At 47.7% G+C, this 20,995-nt stretch overlaps 1 long non-coding RNA gene across 2 annotated transcripts; it reads left to right on the forward strand.

Annotated features, from left to right (window-relative positions):
- Positions 1–4,567: 4,567 nt before the first annotated feature.
- LOC136451871 (uncharacterized) lies at positions 4,568–20,653 on the forward strand. 2 transcript variants are annotated; one of them, XR_010758663.1, is made up of 5 exons: positions 4,568–4,701; positions 4,789–4,903; positions 6,072–6,144; positions 6,251–6,349; positions 20,390–20,653. It is a non-coding gene; the product is annotated as an uncharacterized lncRNA (long non-coding RNA). The 2 variants fall into 2 exon arrangements; XR_010758662.1 differs by lacking the exons at positions 6,072–6,144; positions 6,251–6,349; positions 20,390–20,653 and adding an exon at positions 5,014–6,037.
- Positions 20,654–20,995: the final 342 nt, after the last annotated feature.

The raw sequence follows: 20,995 nt of genomic DNA on the forward strand, positions 1-20,995 counted from the left end.
GGTGGGGCCCGCGCATCAGTGAGAGGGAGAGGGGCTGACCCAACTATGGCTTAGGGGCACCGGATGTCAAAACAAAAAATTTTCTCTCCTCAACCGGCTGTAACCGGTCCACGGTGTCCTGTGGCCTAATTTCACCGAACCAGAGTGTCTTCTACCAAAATGCTCCAAAGTGGATATCCGCCAACAAAGGATCATCACTTTGGATGTCCAACAGACAATTATCCCTAATAAGCAATATGAAGCTTAAAAAAATCGAGGAAGTTCGCACCCGGGTTCCACGTGAGTGTGATGTCTAGCGCAAATCATCGGTGGAGAGTGGGCTTTCGTTTAAGGGAAGAAAGCAACTTGAGCTGATGAGACAAAACACAGTCATCTAAAATAATCAGCTATTAATTTTTAATTTCATAACTAATTGCACACCTACAATGTGATGATCATGTTTGGGAGAGTTATCAAGCATTAGACGCTAGGAAAAGCTAGCTGACAAGCTAAATTAGAGTTATCTGTATGCCAATATATATAGCTTCATTGGTTAAGGTTAAGGAAAAAGTCTACTTAACCCTCCACCTTTCATACTTGTCTACTTCATCCCCAAACTATGAAACCGTCTGTTTTACCCCCTGAACTTTCTAAATCCGTCTATTCTACCCCCTGGGCGGTTTTTGATAGTGGTTTTGCTACAGTAACGATGGGTTTGCTACAGTGTTGGTTGTTTTGGATTTTTTTATTTATTTTCGTTGAATTTTTGAAAAATCATAGTAAATCATAGAAAAATCATAAAATAAAAAATCTAATTTTGTTGGACTCCACGTGAGTAGATCTACATAATGAATATATAATACGGTATGCTTCAGTACAAAATTTTTACTGTAGCCTTAGATTAATTGAAAAATCTAATTTTGTCTGTAATTAATTGGAATAATTCATAGCTGCAGCTTCTATGGTCCAATTGTGGTGAAATTTTTATGGTACGCTAATTATTGTATGCTTGAACTATAGTAAAAATTTCGTACTCATTGGACTATGTATAACTTAGTTATAGATAAATTCTAATTAATTACAGATAAAATTAGATTTTCCAATTAATCTAAAGCTAAAAAAAAAATTTGTACTAAAGCATACCGTATTATATATTCACTGTGTAGATCTACTAATGTGGAGTCCAATAAAATTAGATTTTTCATTTTATGATTTTTCTATGATTTTTCAAAAATTCACCGAAAATAAAATTAAAAAATTCAAAACATCGTACTGTAGCAAACCATTGTTACTGTAGCAAAGCCGCTGTCAAAAACCGTCCAGGGAGTAAAATAGACGGTTTTAGGAAGTTCAGGGGGTAAAACAGACGGTTTCATAGTTGAGGGGTAAAATAGACCAAGTATGAAAGATGGGGAGGTTAAATAGACTTTTTCGTTAAGGTTAATGTGACGAAACTTGTCCAAATATAGGATCGGAGTTCTATGCTAGCGCTCATCATGAGTGTTCTTGTATATTTTCTTCCTTGTCGCAAATCGAGAGAAGAAAATTATGGTACTCCGACATGATTCGCACGTGGTTCTACTATATATCCGTGCTACAACAAATCCAAGAGAGGTGCGTTTGCTTTTATGGATGTAAAGGTTTGCAATGTGTGGATGCACGTATAGTGACAATTTAGGTTTTATCACTGTTTTTATATATTTTTTTTTGTGCGGCCATACGCACTAAGTTGAATATAGTTCGGCCCATGTGCATGCATGTCAATTTCTCCACGGAAGAATGAACGAAACTCATTGGTGCATGCATGTCTATTTCTCCACGGAAGAATGAAACTCGTGGAGGAAGAAAGGACAGGAGATTCATCAAATTCCGAAAGCACGGCCGGTTTAGATCGAGAAACCGAAATTCAGGCAAAGCAGTCAAGCAGATAGTACAAATACAATACAAAATACGTATAGCTAAAGGCAGTCCCAATATAGTTTCTATACATATTAATTTCTACAGACACTACGTGTAGAAATTATGGTCCCAATAGATAGTTTCTATAAAATAATTTTCTATCCAATCGCATGCATTCTCTCTCCATTCTCTACCAATCACATTCATTCATGTCTTGGTTCTCGTGTAGACATGTTTTCTAACTTAGGGCAGTCCCAATGGTGTATTGATGATGGTTTCTATCCTCATTAAATAACTTGCCACGTAGGCAAAACGTTGACATAGCAACGTAATTAATAAAGAAAGAGAGCAAAAATCCTAGAAATGATTTCCTCATGAAGAAATCAGGTCTTCTCTTGACCCAATGCACCAAGAAACCATGAAATCACCGTTGGGGAGAAACCACTAGTTTCTAGGGGGCTCGTGCCGCACTTCCATTGGAGAAAGAAGATAGAGTTGGAAGAGAGAAAGAGAAAAATAATTATTACTCATAGAAACCATGGGTTGGAAAGTAGTATTTTTTTGTGCGGTATCTTATGTTATAGAAACTACTAGTTTCTTTCATTGGAACTACTCTTAGATCCGGTTTTTATGATTTTTATTTTCTCTCTCATCAATAACTACCTTGCCACATCAGTAAAACGCTTAGGTGACAGTATAATTAATGTTCATAGAAACTATGGTGATTTCTATATTGAGAGTGTCCTAAGTTGTCTCCAAAAGTTAGTTCGACTCTAAAGCAGGGTGCTATTTTTTTTTACATTAAAAACACAATCACGAGGACCACGAGACTACGCAAAAGAGAGCTCTCGCCATCGCACGACTATTTTTTGAAAGAAGGGTTGCCCGATGTCCAAAGAAAGCCCTACACATTCAATAAAATACAAAAATACGGCCATTGGTTAATCATTATTGGCAATGACTGTTGCATGAACTCATCTACCTATCTAGATTATCTTAAAAGCAACTCTAGTCTAGGAGCTTAATTTGTGAACGAACCTATTTCAATTTTTTGGCAAAAAGGAAAAAAAAACCTTCAATGATTTGGTAATTAAAACAACTCTTTAAAAATAAAAAGTTGTTCAAACTCCCCCTCCAACTCGTAACTTTGCCCGTGGAATAGGAAACAAGTAACACCCCTCCTGCAGTTTTTTTTCGTGTGTGTGTTTCTGACACAGTTTCTCTCGTTGTTTTGGGCGCCACTCACGATCTCTCCCATCGCCACTACCGTCTAGTGATGACCTCCGTTGGCGTAAGAAGTTATAAGTAGTCCCTCCCTCCTAAAACAGAAGTTATTCGTCTTTCTTGAGAAGTTAAATATTTTTAATTTTAATCAAATATATATATTTATTTTTTAATATTTATAATATATAATTAGTATTATTAGGTAGATCGTTGAATATACTTTCATAATAAACTTATTTGAAGATATAAATGTTCATCGTATTTTTTATAAATCTAGTTAAAATTGAGAAAGTTTGACCTGCACGTATCCTATAACGACTTCTATTTTAAAACAGAGGGAGTACCTCTCTAGCAACTATGGCTAGCGCCTAGCGTCATCTTGCAGCATTAGCTAGGTGCCACATCTTCTGCAACTAATAAATAAAATATGAATATTTTTTGGTGCGATATTTGGTTGAAAGGTCCTGCGTGCTGTGTTTCCGCATTCTGGCTCCGATGCCTGGCCATTTGAAAAGAAAGGATCGCTCCCGTGATTATCTGCACGGCTACGCATCCACAGCGCCCCATCGTCGCCCCTCACCGCGCCGCCGCCGCCGCACGCTCCGTCTCCCTCGGTTAAATCAACGCCGTCTCCTGGATCAGCGTCATGGCCGCCTCCGTCGGCTGGATCTGCGTGGGGCGGCTAGATCGACGCCGTCTTCCGGATCAACGCCGTGGCTGCCCTCGCGTGGACACGCCGCCCCTTCATCTCCCCCAACTGGATCATTGTTGAGGTGGTCGGATCGACGCCGTCATCAGCCGGATCGATGTCGTGGCCGCCCTCTCGACGCGTCACCACATTCGCGTACGTGATCATCTTCTGGCTTCCTCTCTCTTTTAGGCATTCCGGAGACCAGGGCCATGAGTCCATGAATGGCGGCGGCGGCCATGGCTAATCTATAGGGCTCTGGTTGCAGCTGCAGCCATGGCGAGCACACGCCGCCAAGCCGTCCCTCCCCCGTTCCGCATGCGCCAGCGTGCTCAACTCACAGTCACTATTTCCGTGCAGGTAAGCCCTTCAATGAAATGCCCCTTAAAGTCTGCGTCGCAAGATCCGCGCTGTGCCGTATGTCGTGCTCGCTGCCTGTAGTGAAGGGGGCGCGGTGAGGGAGGCGGCGACAGCGCGTAGTGTGCCATCCGCCTGCATCGAAAGGTGCCTGCTTGGGAACTCGTCCTGCCTCTCTTGCCGCCAGATCCTGTCCCTCCGGCTGCCTCCCGGCAAGCGGGTGCGTCCACTACAGCTTGCGGCCACAAGACGAAAATGTCCCGCATAGCAGAGTAATGCAATGATCTTCCATGCTTTTCTGTCCTGTTCTGAAATAGCGAACCATGCTGTCATGTTCTGTCTATTTTGAAATAGCAAAACTTATATAGGCTTCAAATACAGTGAACTTAATCCCTTTTTCTCTGGTGAATTTAGTGGGGGCGGATTGGATCTATCTTCCTTTCATAAAGCTAGGAAGTTGGTAGTTGCTCATGACCATTGTGCCAGTTGACTCTGACGGCAAACAAATGAATGGGGATTTGAACAATGTGAACAAAGACACTATTGAAAGCAAGGTAAATCAAAGCAAATTGCTCAAGATATATAGGTGACCCTCCAAAACCTTACCTTTCATATCAATTTACTCGTTATAATTTGTCAAGGGCAAAGTTAAGGAAGAAGATGCTCAGGTGCCCTTGATGAATGGGAGAAGAGGAAAGCCACTGGTTCTGAGATGAGGAGTTGGCAAGGCAACTGCAGGAACACCTAGATATGCATGTTAGTCTGATTCTCTGTTGTGGTGATGCATAACTTTCCAGATTTTTTTACAACACCAATGTCAGAATGTTGAATTCAGTGTCAATATAATGTTTTTCATGGTGGGGCAGATGTTTTCAGTGGTGGGGTGGAGAGTTCAGATGCTGAACGTTATGGATGAGCATGTTAGCCTTCAGAGGCCTAGATAAAGCAGGTGGTGGTAGAAGAGATTTTCGACGCCGGGTCCAAGGCAGGGGAAGTGTCCGAGGACGAGGAATGGGCGGAGGAAGATTTTAGTCAGCGACATAGTTGTAGGTTTATAGGTTTGTTGTGTGTCGTGTGTGCACTGGGTGTAGGGGTAAAAGTGGTACGACGGTGACCTTCTCAAATCATGTTCACATTTTTTCTAGCCTAATGGTGACCTTAGAATATTATATTTATTATAAATAAGAGCTACCAATTTATTTCTATTAAGAAGTTTGTCTAGCGTTCATGTTCTACAACTAATGGTGGTCTAGAATAATGGTCAACTCACATGGATCAATATGGTGAGCGTAAATGTTATTTCATGGTCTTCTATACTTTTCGATTTATAATTTATATAATGCTACTATTTTACTTTCTGATTTCATCCAGCCTCCGTCGTGGTCCATGTTGGACTGTTGGAGTACACAAATCCATTTAAATTCCAAGTGGGCCTTGATTTGTTTTTTTTTCTAAACCAGGTAATAAAAAGATTATCTAAAACAGCTAAGCACCTCAGTATATCCTATCTGGGATTGGGTAGGGTAGGAAGGAAAAAAAAGCGCCATAGATTGACAAACAGGTTACCAAGTCTACACTGATTTTGTATTCTAGCTGTTTGCTTCATCTCTATCTTCTAACCCTACTGTTTTTGTTTGGAAATATCAAATCCTATGTGTCAATCTCTTGTATATGTTTTTCATTGAGTTGATTGTTACCCAAATCCATCACTAAATTTAGCTCATTGGTGTGAATTGGTATGGTTGGTTGGACTGGGCTCTTGCGTGCTTGGGAACAAAGTCTCTGGATGATTAATTGCTAGCTGTTTGAGGAATCAGTTTTCCTGCCCAGTTTTACTTGTTCGTTATTTTAGGAACTCTCATGCCCTTATCTGATTCTTCTCTATTTAGAGCAAATGGCTGACATTAATGTGTCTCAATTGCAGTTAAGCTAGCAGACATATCTAATTTTGATACAATGCTTTGGAAATTAATTAAGGACCTCAATGTCACCTATTTGTAAGTATTTATGAATTGGCTATCTAATTAAGTACACCGGTCACACTTCGGCTTGATTTATTTTTTCCATATATATTTTCCATGAGTAATGGTTATATGTTAACAGATCTGGAGCTCTCCTGGGTTATATTTGGAAACTGGTTTAAAGTTTGCTTTCGACAAACAAGCCGTTTAATATCACTTTGAGATCTTCGGTTCAAAAAAGGTACGTCACTTGTTACCGAGTCTAAAGAACCAGCTCATTTTATAGGTACTGCAAACTGGTGAAGTGTTTGAATTTATGCCCTTTTAGGATTCTTTTAGGATTTGATGGTGTCGGGTTCATAAATTCGGGGTCCCTCGCGGATCGGCTTCCCAACAGAGGCTTGGCCCAGGTTGCAACGTTGCAAACAACGCGCAACTCATGGGCCGGCCCAAGTACCTAAATGATAGGCCAGAAGGGCGATCCAATCACTGACCGGAAGGCCTGGCCGAGGAGGAACAACGCTCGTTTCTGACTCCGGCCCACCTCTCCGACCGGAGCGCTCACTTCGGTCTCCAGCCCACCTCCGGACAGCCTCTCCGACCGGAAGGCCTGGCCAAAACACCGCTCCTAACTCCGACCCGCGTCTCCGACCAGGGATGCGTCAGACCCTTGCTCACTACTCTTCTCCGACTGGCACGATCGGAGCTGACTGGAACCAACCGACCGTGGACGCCCGCTCGGTAAGAACCAGGAAACGGACAGAGAAAGTAAGGCAGGGCGCACGAGTTAAACCGTAATATCGGGGATCCGTACCTTGTACACCTGTAGAAATAGTACTCTATGACCTCCCTGGCACGACAGAACCCAAGCAGTATTGTAGGCGCCGACAGTTTTTCCTATAGTATTATGGGTGCCATTAACTCCCATACGATAAGGCTTCCCCCATATGCCTCTGGGCATCGACAGTGTTGTGGGCGCTAGCATTTACCGTACCAGGCGAACATGGTAAAACCCCTTGCATGTCTCTAGGTATCAATAGTATGGTAGGCGCCGACGTCTGCCATACCTGAAGAAGACAACACAACCTCCCACGTACATCTGATATCCAACAGTGTTGTGGGCGTCAACCATCATCTTGTACCCGCTAACGTGGGAAGCAAGACTTAGCAGCAAACATACTCCTTCCCTCTCACTTGTAAGGCCATCCCCTTTATCTATAAAAGGGGATGCGCTCTCTTTCAACAGATTCATTAGATCGATCAAGTTCACTAGTACACAACAGCAGAACCACTAGATTCAAACCATGAACACATGCTCAAACACTTAGCACCTAGCGGAGCTCTCGTTGCTCTCGGTCCCTCTGACCAGAGTCCGACCGGACCTCTTGTACCCGCCATCTTTCTTCTTCTCGTTTGTAACCCCACTGCAAACTTCGAGCACCTGGGCTCAGGAATAATGTCACCGACCGACTCAAACTGGACGTTGGGCACGTTGTCTGAACCAGTATAAACCATGTGTTATTGAGTGTTAGGCCACCTCCGATCACAACGTACGACAAAACTATAAATATTTACTTGTTGGTCACTTTCTGCACCGATAGTTGGCGCCGTCCATGGGGAAGACGTTGTACGTTCAACACTTTTTGGTCATCGGATGGCCTACTTTTCTGTCACCTTCGCCATGGCGGGCTCAGGCGATACGACTCGCTTCGGCTCATTGGAGTTTCCCGCACTTTCACCTGTTGGGATGTGGGTTTCACCCGTCTTCGAACTATCCCAGGCCTTCCTCTTCGGAAGCCTAGACTTCATCACCGACCGGCTCGGCATACTACACCTCCGCGAGGAGGCATTCGTTCCGGCGTCTATCGGAGGGGAACCCTCCATCGGCTCTAGGACGCACGATGACTTCAACGACGAGGCATCTGCGCTTCATTCCGAGCAAACTTTCTGCTCAAACCCCGCTATGAGTAATATGCATACTGTTATTTACTCTCTAGTTACTATCTCCCGCCAATTATTCGGAGGGACCATTTTGACTGCACCGCAAACACCGTATGATCGGTTCTCCTACGGCCTCACGTCCCCAACGGACGCGTGCGCTTGGGGGCTCCGAAGGATGCTGGCGCCATCCCCTCTCACATCCGAATTCATGGGAATGGCGAGCTATGCTCCTACCACTTTCCATGAACTCCTAGATGATGAGGATGAGAGCGACGGCTCCAGCATCGGCGACATGGCACCTAGCCACCGTCCGTTCTAGGAGTGCGCTATGGCGGACGCTCTGGGACAGCCACCAGTGGTTGTGAAGTCCGTGCAGGCTCACACCCCTCCGGACCCATGTGCAGAGGCCCTAGCGTTTACACAAGAGCACGCCAAGGAACTGCGACAACGGCGGCAGAACCAGCCGCCGCCTGCGCCGGCGTGCTCGGTGTAGCACGTTGCGCCCCATGCACATGACCCGACGGGCGGTGCCCGGGGTCGCGTCCGCCAGGTCCAACACGACATCATGAACAAGGGGAACGATCCCCCACAGTTCGCTCAGGTTAGCTAGAACATCGCTGCTACGGCAATGCTTCTGCACGACATTCCCGAGCTCGTCGTCCCCCAGGAGCGGGCGGTCTACCAAAACCTCTGGGTGCTGGTAGAAGACACCGCCGTTCAATAGGCAGAAAGCTCCACATCGTGACTCCAACACGTGCCCTCTCTCCCCACCGGGGGACTAGGGACGCGCCAGACGGATCGCTCCATCCGCTCGCTGCTACAGCCGCCAAGTGCGGCTCGGGAAGCAATGGCTGCGTCGCGATCCAACCTAGCGCCTACTCTACACCGACCACCGGTATGCGGATGGCCCGGTCTGCACCAAGACGCTCATAGCGTCATCAGCAATCGGCATTAGGCTTGGCATGATGATGACGTCGATCAGGCGGCGATGAGGGCACACGACGCGGGTCCTAGCCAAACCATCGAGGGGAGCGATGAAACATGCCCTAGGCATGGTCACCGACCAGACGACCGGAGTCCCCAGCCTTGAGGGCCCGGGACCACGGGCCTTTGATCGGCGTATCTGGAAAGCATAGTTCCCACAGCACTTTCAACTGCCCACCAACATCACCAAGTACACTGGGGAGACAAATCCCGATATTTGGCTCGAAGATTTCCGACTCACCTACCGAACCAGAGGGGTGGATGACGACTATTTCATCATTCAGTGTCTCCCCATCTGCATGGGGGAACATGTTCGGGCATGGCTTGAATTCCTCCCACACGATAGCATCAGTGACTGGGTGGACCTCAAGAGGGTCTTCATTGGAAATTCCCAGGGGACGTATGTCCACCCTGGAAACTCCTGGGACCTCAAGAGCTGCCAGCAGGAGCTCAGTGAGTCCCTACAAGATTATATCCGTAGGTTCTCCCAATGATGCAACTCCCTCCCTAATGTCGTCGACGCGAACATCGTCAACGCATTCCTCTCTAGGATGACATGCGAGTCCCTGATCCACAAGCTTGGCCGCCTAAAGTCCTGTACCACCCGCGACCTGCTCGACATCGCCACTAACCTTAGGGCCACGTGACAAAGGCGGTCAGAGTGGTCTTGAACGGAGGCCGGAACAAAGGCAAGGCCAAGCACATGAATCAAGACGAGGGCCCCTCCACACAGAGGGGCAAGAAGAACAAAAAGGATCGGCGCCGATTGAACAACACCGCATTGGTTGCCGTGGCTGATCGCATGGGCAAGCAGCCCCACCAGGGACTGTCTGACCACTTAAACAAGCTCATGGACAGCCCATACACCAACCATGCCTACCCCATCAAACACCCCTACAAAGACTACGAGCTCCTCAAACATTTCCTATGATAGGCCAGTAGGCTGAAAGAAGGAGACGACAAAGAGGTGGCAGCCAAGAAAGGAGGCGTGGCGGGCAAGGACGGAGACGGCTTCCCCAACCCTGAGGAATGCATCATGATCTTCCGTGGATCCGATGCCATCTGGTCCAAGCGCCAGCACAAGTTGCGCTATAGGGAGGCATGTGCCGCCGAGACGGTTGTCCCCTCCTTCGTCAGCTGGTCAGAATCTCCGATCACCTTCGATCAGAGGGACCATCCCTCCCACGTCGTGAGATCGAGACGTTACCTGCTCGTCGTTGACCCCAAGTCTGCAAGAAGCGGCTAACCAAGGTGCTGATGGATGGGGGCAGCGGGCTCAACATCCTCTACGTTGACACCCTCGACGCCATGCGCATCCCCCGGTTAGAACGCCACCTGGCGGGCTCTCCCTTCCATGGGGTGATCCGGGGAGCACAGGCATACCCGCTCGGGCAGATCGACCTACCCATCACGTTTGGCAACTGAACCAACTTTCGCTCGGAGGTCCTCACCTTCAAAGTGGTTAACGTTCCAGGGTCCTACCACGCCATCTTGGGGCGACCATGCTACGCCAAATTCATGGCAATCCCCAACTACATCTACCTCAAGCTGAAGATGCCAGGACCGGATGATGTCATCACCGTGAGCAGCGCCTTTTCGCACGCCTTCACGTGCGATCGCAAGCATTTCGAGCTCGCCACCATGGTCATCAACTCGTCCAAACTTCCATGGCTTAGGGAGTAGTCGACCCTAGCAGTCCCAGACTACAACAAACCAAACTCCTCGACGGCCTTTTGCCCGCTTGAGGAAACCAAGGCGGTGGGAATCGACCCCACCGACCCAATCGAAATGGTGCGGATCGGGACCTAGCTCTCGGCCAAATAGGAATGTGAGCTCGTCGATTTCCTGTACGTCAATCGTGATGTCTTTGTATGGAAGCCATCCGACATGCCGGGCATACCGCGGGACATCACCGAGCATGCGCTGCGCCTTATCCTAGGCTCAAAGCCCGCTAAGCAATGACTGCGCCGTTTCGACAATGAAAGGCGCAGGGCCATAGGCGAAGAAATCGCCAAACTCCTGGCAGTCGGATTTATTAGAGACGTATTCCACCCCGACTGGCTTGCCAATCGCGTTCTTGTTAAAAAGAAGATTGGGAAATGGAGAATGTGCGTTGATTATACTGGCCTTAACAAAGCGTGTCCAAAGGATCACTTTCCTTTGTCGCGCTTGGCAGCCGGATTTATTAGAGAGGTATTCCACTCTGACTGGCTTACCAACCCCGTTCTTGTTAAAAAGAAGATCGGGAAATAGAGAATATGCGTTGATTATACTGGCCTTAACAAAGCGTGTCCAAAGGATCACTTTCCTTTGCCGCGCATAGATGAGATAGTTGAGTCTACCTCGGGTTGCAAGATCATCTCCTTTGTGGATACCTACTCGGGCTATCTTCAGATCATGATGAAAGAGTCTGATCAGCTCGCAACCTCCTTCATCACCGCGTATGGTTCTTGCTGCTACGTAACCATGCCTTTCAGCCTAAAAAATGCTAGCGCCACCTACCAAAGGTGCATGCAGCAATGCTTCGCCGACCAAATTGACCCGCTCGATTAGCCTGATCAAGCCAAACGGCCAAGACCAACGATCACCGTCTATGTTGATGACATAGTGGTCAAAATGGCTCAAGCTTGCGACCTGATCGCAAATTTGGCCGCAACGTTCACGAACCTCCGAAGGTTCAACATCAGATTGAATCCCGAGAAATGTGTTTTCAGGGTTCCAAATGGGAAGCTACTAGGATACATTGTGTCCGAACACGGCATCGAGGCCAACCCCAAAAAAATCATGGCCATTTCCAACATGGGTCCCATATGTAACGTCAATGGCATGCAAAGGCTCACCGGCTGTCTGGCCGCTCTGAGCCAGTTCATCTCTCGGCTTAGCGAATGAGGGATGCCACTCTACAAGCTCCTAAAAAAGACGGACACCTTCGTCGAGACCGAGGAAGCTCAGCAGGCTCTGGAGAGCCTCAAAGCGTCCCTAACGTCGGCCCCAATCCTAGTCGCTCCCGAACGGAGAGAACCTCTCCTCCTATACGTCGTGGCCAGCAACCATGTGGTAAGCACTGCCTTGGTCGTCAAGAGGGAGGAACTAGGACACCACCTTATGGTCCAGTGGCCCGTATACTTCATCGGGGACGTAGTCACCGACCCCAAGGTCTGGTACCCCCAGGTGTAGAAACTCCTATACACCGTTTTGATGGTGACCCGGAAGCTCCTGCACTACTTCACCAACCACGAAGTCGCGGTCGTCACTTCATACCTGCTCGGAGACATCATCCGCAACCGTGACACCGCGGGATGGATCTCTAAGTGGGCACTCGAACTCATGGGCCACAACATCAGGTATATCCCCCGTACCGCCATTAAGTCTCAAGCTCTCACGTATTTTGTTGCCGAATGGACGGAGGTCCATCTACCTATCCCAGACATCACCCACGAGTACTGGACAATGTACTTCGACGGGTCCGTCATGGCGCCTAGATCAGGGGCTGGAGCGATCTGATCTCTCCAGACAGGAGTAGGCCCCGCTATGCCATCCGCCTCCACTTTTCAGCCTTGAACAATGCCGTGGAGTACGAGGCCCTCATCAACGGACTACGCATCACCATCGAACTTGGTGCTACACGACTACGTTCGTGGTGACTCGGAGCTTATCATCGATCAGGTCATGAAGGAGTCCTACAAAAACCCCCTCATGGCGCCATACTACCAAGAGGTGCGCAAGCTCGAGGACAAATTCTAGGGAATTGAGCTGCATCATGTCCCCCGAAAGGACAACGCCGCCGCCAATTTTCTCACAAAATTGGCCGCCAGGCGAGATCTATCCCCGAGCAGGGTCTTCATCAATGATCTTCATGAGCCATCTGTCTGTGTCCTGGAAGGTCCGATCCAGACACACCCCGACGCCAAGCCAGCGCCCGGAGGCTCCGACCCTGACGCCAAGCCGGCACTCAGGGGCTCCGACCCTAGTACATCTAACGACATCACCCACTGACGTCGCCGTATTGGCACTCGATCAAACAGACTGGCGAGCGCCGCTACTCGCCTACCTCCTCGAGGAGGTTCTTTCGCCCAACGGATCGCTCAACACGCCAAGACCTTCATCACGCTCGGTGACAAACTCTACAAATGGAGTCCATCGGGGGTGCTCATGAAGTGCATACCCACCAACCAAGGGAAGCAGCTCCTCCTCGAGGGCCATGCCGGGATCTACGAACATCACGCGGCCCCAAGGTCGCTGGTCAGAAAAGCCTTCCGCCAAGGTTTTTAGTGGCCCACCGCACTACGAGATAGAGGAGGTCGTCCGTAGGTGTGAGGGATGCCAATTCTATTCTCGACAAACTCATTTGCCGGCACAAAGAACTTCAAACCATCCCCATCACCTGGCCATTCACGGTCTAGGGCCTTGACATGGTAGGACCCCTCAAAACGGGCCCGGATGGTTCCACTCACCTACTCGTAGCAGTCGACAAGATCACCAAGTGGATAGAGGCCAAGCCCATCACCAACATCTGCTCGGAAGAGGGGGTCAAAATCTTCCTCGACATCATCTACCGGTTCGACGTTTCTAACTGTATCATCACTGACCATGGGACTAACTTCACCATAAAGAAGTTCCTAGACTTCAGTAATGGATACGGCATCAGGATCGATTGGGCCTCGGTCGAACACCCACGTACTAACGGTCAGGTTGAGCGTGCCAATAGCATGGTCCTCCAAGGACTTAACCCACGCATCTTCGACCGACTGGACAAGTACGCCAGGAGATGGGTTATAGAGGTCCCAGCAATCCTCTAGAGCCTGAGAATGACCCCAAACTGATCCACGGGGTTCACACCCTTCTTCCTAGCCTATGGAGCTGAAGCAGTACTGCCCTCCGACCTCGACCACGGCGCCCCAAGAGTAAAGGCTTTCGACCGTGACCGAGCCATGGAGGCTCAGCAAGACACAGTCGACCTGCTTGAAGAGGCCTGTGAGATGAGCATCATCTGCTTCGCTCGCTACCAGTAAACTCTCCGTAGGTACCACGAAAGGAAGATCAGGGGGAGGATCCTCGAAGTCGGTGATCTCGTACTTCAGAGGACCCAATCAACGAAGGAAAAACACAAACTCTCTCCACCATGGGAAGGACCGTATACGGTGACCAAAGTGATCTGACCGGGCACATACCGACTGGAGGACGACAACGGCAGTGTTCTCACCAACACTTGGAACATCGAATAGCTACGTCATTTTTCCCCTAAATTTGGTCATACCGCTTTTTAGTCAACACTTGCTCCTGTAAAGCACCCTAGCCCAAACACTTTTAGCACGGGTCACTCGGGGGCTCCATGAGGGTACAATACTAAATACTACCTCTCTTTTTTACTATCACATGGTAACAACTTCGTCCCCGAAAGGAAGCGCATTCCATTCCTTTGATTGCCCTACGTGACTTTGTTCTTACTCCTAACCGAACGCACCCTGCCATGACCTACAGTTACGAGTAGCCGAGCCCCACAGGCCATGCCTAGGTTCTTAAAAGCTGCAGCCTATGGAACTAACGGGCAAGTGCAAAAAAGAAAGGATAAAAACAAAAGCTATGCTAGGATAAAAAACAAGGAACGGATAGTGGTTCTATCACAAGAACAGAACTGATGTATTCATTGATACATAAACTGTTCAAACGGGGGCTCACCCACAAACTCAACTATTACATTTTCTAACTACTACTCCAAATACTACTATCGCAGCTCGACAACATCGCCTGACGCCAAAGGAGAGGCTACGGCACATGCCACCGGACATAACCACCGCCATAGGGGCCCTACTCAGTTCCGCTCCCTCGACTTCGGTGAGCGCAACGGGTACCTCAAGGGACCCGCTCGATTCCACTCCCTCGACTTTGACGAGCGCAATGGGTACCTCAAAGGCGTTGCACCCATAGATGCTCAGTAGAAAAGCATGGAACGCCAGACCTTCTCATGTAGTCGAGGCAACTCCTAGGTAGGGACGCTGCTACCAAGGTATGGCTGCCATGGCTAGAAGAGATTTCATCAAACTTTATGAATTGGCCAACCGAAGCAGCTGCAGGCACGGAACCCTCCACCAGCATGATCTTGGGCAACTTCCCCTCCGATAAGACTCGCCCGGTGAAGATCCACCAGAAAAAATCCACACATGACTCCATCCCGAAAATGGCCTCGCAGATGAATCCAGCGCGCCACCTCCTTCGGCGGAAGCCACCCCTTCTCAGGCAAAGATGGCCAGCACCACCCCGGGCAGCCTCCAGCTCGACATCGTGCTCTGGATTCTTAAAAGGATCTATAAGTCCTCCCCCTCGCTTACCCTCTCTCTCACTTAGGAATCGTCGCGACATACAGGCACTCTCGGTGAGGAGGAAGAAGGAAAGGCAATAGTTGGAGAATAGGTAAAGGACTACGACAAGAAGCCCTCTCCCTCCCCCTATCTAAGGAGGAAACACGATAGCTAAAGAGGGGCAAAAGGTCAAAGTGAAAAACTCTCTCCCTTCCCCCATTCAATGCAGATGGGAAACGATGGGATGCACCCTGATCGATGGGACGCACACTGACCGATGGAATGACTCCTGGTTAGACGGAATGATGCCTGGTAAGACGGGATGTGGCCTAGGTTTGGCCCACCACTACCGCATGCCGGGTGCAAAAACCAAAGCATCACCATGTGCAGGCGGCTCTCCGCCTCCCCAGGCGGGACATGGAAAAACCCAAACAACAGGATCTCCGCTAGGAGAGACCATCGGGCTTCCTATGTCGATCGAACGGCTCAGAAAAAACACATCAAGGGACAAGTAAGGAGCAAAGGGACGCCCCATGTAGGCCATGCTGACTCCATCATGAACGACGAGCATGGGTCCTGATTGGAGCTCTTCAACCCCCATCACTCAAGTCATCAAGGTAACACTACCGACCCCAGCAATTCCTTTATATAATCATTCATACATTTATACACACATTCATTCCATACGCCCGTGCCCCCCGGACGATTTGGGCCTTGAATCGCCTAGGGGCTCAGGAACTAAAGCATCGCACATGCGGCAAAATGCATCACAATGCTCCGTGTTGCGTCACAAAGCGGCAGTTGCCTCATTCAACATAAGCAACGATCGATCGGGGTTCGAAGGCCGACCCACTAAGGGCTTCAGGCCGCCCCACGTCAAACATAGCCAGGGGAGAAAACACAGATGAGCCCCGTGTGGCCCTCGCCCAGTCTACCCCAAAGCAGACAGGGTTATCTCAACCTTCCCATTCGATCCTAAACCTCTCGCCAAGCCCATAGAATCTCCATTGGGGGGAGGCCAGTAGGCCACCCGGGTCGGTCTCCAGAACGACCCAGGCATCTACCGGGTTGCAGGTAAAGGAGCAGTGGAATGTCACAAGAGGGCTATGCCAACCCCATCATGAATGACGGACCCGAATTCCACTCGATCATACCCATTAGCGAGTTCACTGAGCATGTCACTCAAGCCCGGGCGATCGAGGCAAGCGACAAAGCTCAGCCCCTTCGGTTGTGAGACACTGAGGACGGGGTAACGGACACAGCTCAAACCAACCCCTACCAAAGCCCAACGGGGCTCGAGGGCTCAAGACACCCAAAACACCTGGGTTTGCGACCCCGAACTCGCCCTATCCCTCGGCTATGCCTCGACTGCACACCAAAACGCCTGGGTTTGCGACCCCAAACTCGCCCCATCCCTCGGATACGCTTCGACTACACACCAAATGCCTGGGTTTGCGACCCCAAACTCGCCCCATCCCTCAGCTATGCCTAAACTGCACACCAAAACACCTGGGTCTATGACCCTGAACTCGCCCCATCAGGATCCACGAGCTCCGCCTCGCTCGATCCCTAAACTAAATGACTAACTGCCTGTAACACCCCTAGTGTTACGAGCTCCTTTAGCACCGCGATTTAGGCCTAAGACAAATTTTCGAAATGAGTTTCTTGGAATTTCTGATTTAAAAGATACTTGATGCGAAGTGAATCCTGTGTGGCTTAGTTCGTGGGCTCAAATAAACGCCCAAGTTAAATTACTCATTGCGTAGAAATATTTAGGAATGTCGAACGACGATGCCAGCGAATGGTTTGTACTGTTAGATTAAGCATGAAAAGCAACTTTTATAAATAAAATAAAATCCATTAATAAATAAAATGATATATATATACTCACGTGTTTATTTTGATAAGCATGCTTAGTGAAACGCTTTGGCCTAGTGACATGATTACGTTTACGTATAGACTAGTTTTAGTCCCTAGATAAAATGGTAACATAACCGCGACAGCTGCCGTCCTGACCTTTTGGATCCCCCAAATTATTGCGTCATTGTAACACCCTCGGTGCTACGCCTTAATCAAAACACTAAACCATATCATAAGCATAATGTTTATGTATTATTACATGTGGTAAATGAGAAATTAAATTTTATTTCACTAATTCTCAAATTGAGCTCTAACTTACTCATTGACCAAATACTCTCCAGCACAGCTCAATTCACTATTGTCATCCTGATGCAACTCCAGCTTTTATTCTTCTTCTCCTCAATTTCCCATTAACGCACTCGGCACTCGCAAGCCCGCGAAGCACGCTTCCGTATATACTTTGGTGAGATGCAGTGCTTTTTTACTTTGTCGTGTCAAGCAAGTCAAGTTGGCAGCACATGACCGACCGGCAGCAACATCGCACACGCTACGCATTAATCTCACGCACAAGCTCGGCCCGCTGAGCACTCTATTTGCTCGCTGCTCAGTTGCTTTGCAAATGAAGGTCAGACATATTTTCCACACGGCAGCACTGTACAACACAGAAAATACTATTCACCGCAGAAAATACTGTTCATCATGGAAAACACTGTTCACTATGGGAACACTGTTTATCCGCAGCAACACGTCGTACACAGGTAGCGTTTTTTTACCTTTAAGCAAGCTAGTTAGCCACTAACCTTACGACGTGTCGCTATTGCGCCTTCGCGTCTCCTGCCTTTAAAAGGATACGCCGAGCCGCTGAGCCATTCCGTTCCGCTGCTCACTTGCTTATCTCAAATTAAGTTTCTCTGTTCTTGCCTGTGAAAGCTGCGTATATCGATTTCTCCTGAGCTGCAATAATCAGCTGAGGTAGCTAGTTTGCAATTGATCTTCTCGTTCTCTAATGTTTTCTTGACCTGTGGTCTCCTCCCCCATTAATTCCTTGACCTGCATGAATGAACCAGCACCCCACCACCAAGCACGTTTAGCCCAAAGCACACTCCAGTCTTGATGTGCTCGTTAAGTCCAAAGACCACTCAAAGTCCATCATTTGAATTAATTCACTCATGACCAAAGACCCACTCTAAGTCCATCACGTGAAATCCAATTCACATGACCAGCTAGCCAAATGCTAGCTCCACCTCCAGCCCCGCGTCTCCTGCCTATAAAGGACACGCAAAGCCCGCCGAGCCGTCCCACTCCGCCACTTACCATCTTACTCTCTAAATCGAGTTCCTCTGTTCTTGTCTAGGAAGGCTGCGCTCTGTCGATCTCCCTCTTCGAGCTATAATCGACCGAGGTAGCTAACCTGCAAGGATTCCTTCATTCTCCTTCTTCATTATTTCTAGACTCACAGTCACGTGCTGGTCAACAAGTCCAATAGCATGATTAGCCTCCACCGATAATATCATTTTCTTCATCTCTAGAGCTCATTTGAATTTATTTATTTATGGTGAAATAAATTTTGTTAGATTCCTAAATTCATGATCTATCTGTTAGTGTAATTAGTTCGTATGGTTCTGCAATGTTTTAGGGTTACTTATTAATTTTAGGTTGCTTGTTAGTATTATGGTATTTAGAGAATGAAAATTTTTGTGATGCATTGGTAGAAGTGCTAGCCCTAAAATTCTTTTAAAGTAGGTTCATTGTATTATTATGTGCTCACTGTAATTTTTGTGGCCTTAGAATAGGTTGATAAATATGGTAGCTAGTGCACCTTGTTTTATCATATATATATAGTAAATTGATATTAACAATAAGGATGCCTTTAGTTGCTAAGGTAATACATGAAATGTTTCATACCTGTTTAGTGGGAAATAATAGGTAACTTTGCGTATTAGTCATTAGAGTTAGCTTAGTAGCCTAGTAGATGTATTCTTATTTTAAGAGTTGTTGTTGCCGTATTACTAAGCGTTGCATCATCATTTCATGCATGTAGATAACGAGTGGGTAGAGTTCGTGACTACGGGCGAGTAGGAGTACGACTAAGTCGTCGAAGAGTACGAGGAGGAGATCCTCGTGTAGGAGGACGTTTCGGAGCCGCCCGTCACTGACTTTGCTGACACCGTGCCCGCTGAAGGCAAGCCCCGGTGCATAACCCCTATTTTGCTATAGTTTAAATTATATTTGTGCATTAAGTTTTAAGGGGTTGAATGAAACCCACTTGCATATATATCTTTATCCTATGAGTCTTACTAGTATGATAGGATCGTGTAGAATGCTATGCTACAGGACTCCGGTAGAAGTCGAGTGATTGCCTGTCACTCATGAGAGATAGGAAATATATTACTGTATTATTATCACTTGGAAAATATAAATGGTGGAAAGGAAAAATGGTGACCGGGTAGGGATATGGTTTGGGTATTGGTGGGTGTAAGAGGTTGTGTAGCCGTGGACGCGGAGCATGGCTTGGTTACACTATTTTCCCTATCCGTGTCGATTAAGGACCAGTCGTTGCATAAGGCTCTAGGCAAGTCACAGACTTATTATCCCGAGCACATACTTGGGTATGGGCGCTTGGAAGACTTGTTGCTCTCTTATCACGAATTTGGCTCTTTTTGGATCGACTATCAGGGTTTGTTTTTGGTGGAGGAGGTCCTTGCACCGCCCTGAATCCGGGACTCAGGGGCGGGGGCTTAGAGTCCTAGTTTGGATGGGACCTGGACACTCGGGACAGGAGGGTGATGGGTTGGTCCTGCTTGTGCCTTGGGTACAAGCGGGGCGTGTGTTTTTGGGGTACCCAGCTGGGGGCATTGATTCGTGAATCGCCGGAAAATCTGGTACGGCTCGTCTGTGGCCTAGCACCGTAGTAAGAACTGAAGATGAAAGATGGAAGATGGAAAAAGGAACTCTGATTGCTTACCACCTGCTTGAAAGTAGCACAGGTGCTTACATAGAATGGTTAGTTAATGAACCAATGTGGCAGTTTATTAAAAATTGAATATAAGGACGCACGCTTAGTAATGCTTCCTGCAAATGCAATCAACCCACAAACCAGACAGCCTTGCATATCCTTGGAATCTTCTCTTTTCTCCTATCGGGTAAGTCTTGTTGAGTATAATTGAGTACTCAGGGTTTTATCCCCCCTGTTGCAGGTGACAGGTGGAGGCTTGAGCTGACTCTTGTGTGTGGATTCCTCCTGGTGGGCTCAGAGAGGATTTCTTTACGCTACGATCGTAGTGTTTATTTATAACTCCCATCAAATATTTTTATAAATGAAAGTTTTATAATCTGTTGTCATAGCTTATATACCAATGCTTCATCATGCCATGAATACCTGTTTATTTCCGCTGTAACTCTGTTCATATGTTTATATTCCGTTGTTCAATTAAAATATTCGTAACTCTGATAATATGATTACATTCCGCTGTTATAATAATAAATACTGTACTCTAATATTGTATTAAAAGTGATGTAAGAAATGATTAAGAATGATGTAAGCTTTATTCTCTCATTTGTGATCCTGATGGCAAAAATATGGATTTTTGGGTTCTCCCATGGGGTGTGCCCGACGGAACCGAGTAATTTAGTGTCCTCCCTTGAGTGCTTAGTGTCTAATTGAAGACGAACACTCCTGGGAGGCATTAGATTAGGTGGTTCTGCCACACGGCCTCGGCTGTGCGGGCTGCACCGAGGCCAGGATCCACGACTCCGACTTGGCCGATCCCACGGCGCGCACCAACGCCAGGACCTGCGAGCTC

The sequence above is a fragment of the Miscanthus floridulus genome, chromosome 5 (genome assembly GCF_019320115.1).
Source record: "Miscanthus floridulus cultivar M001 chromosome 5, ASM1932011v1, whole genome shotgun sequence".
Lineage (NCBI taxonomy): Eukaryota > Viridiplantae > Streptophyta > Magnoliopsida > Poales > Poaceae > Miscanthus > Miscanthus floridulus.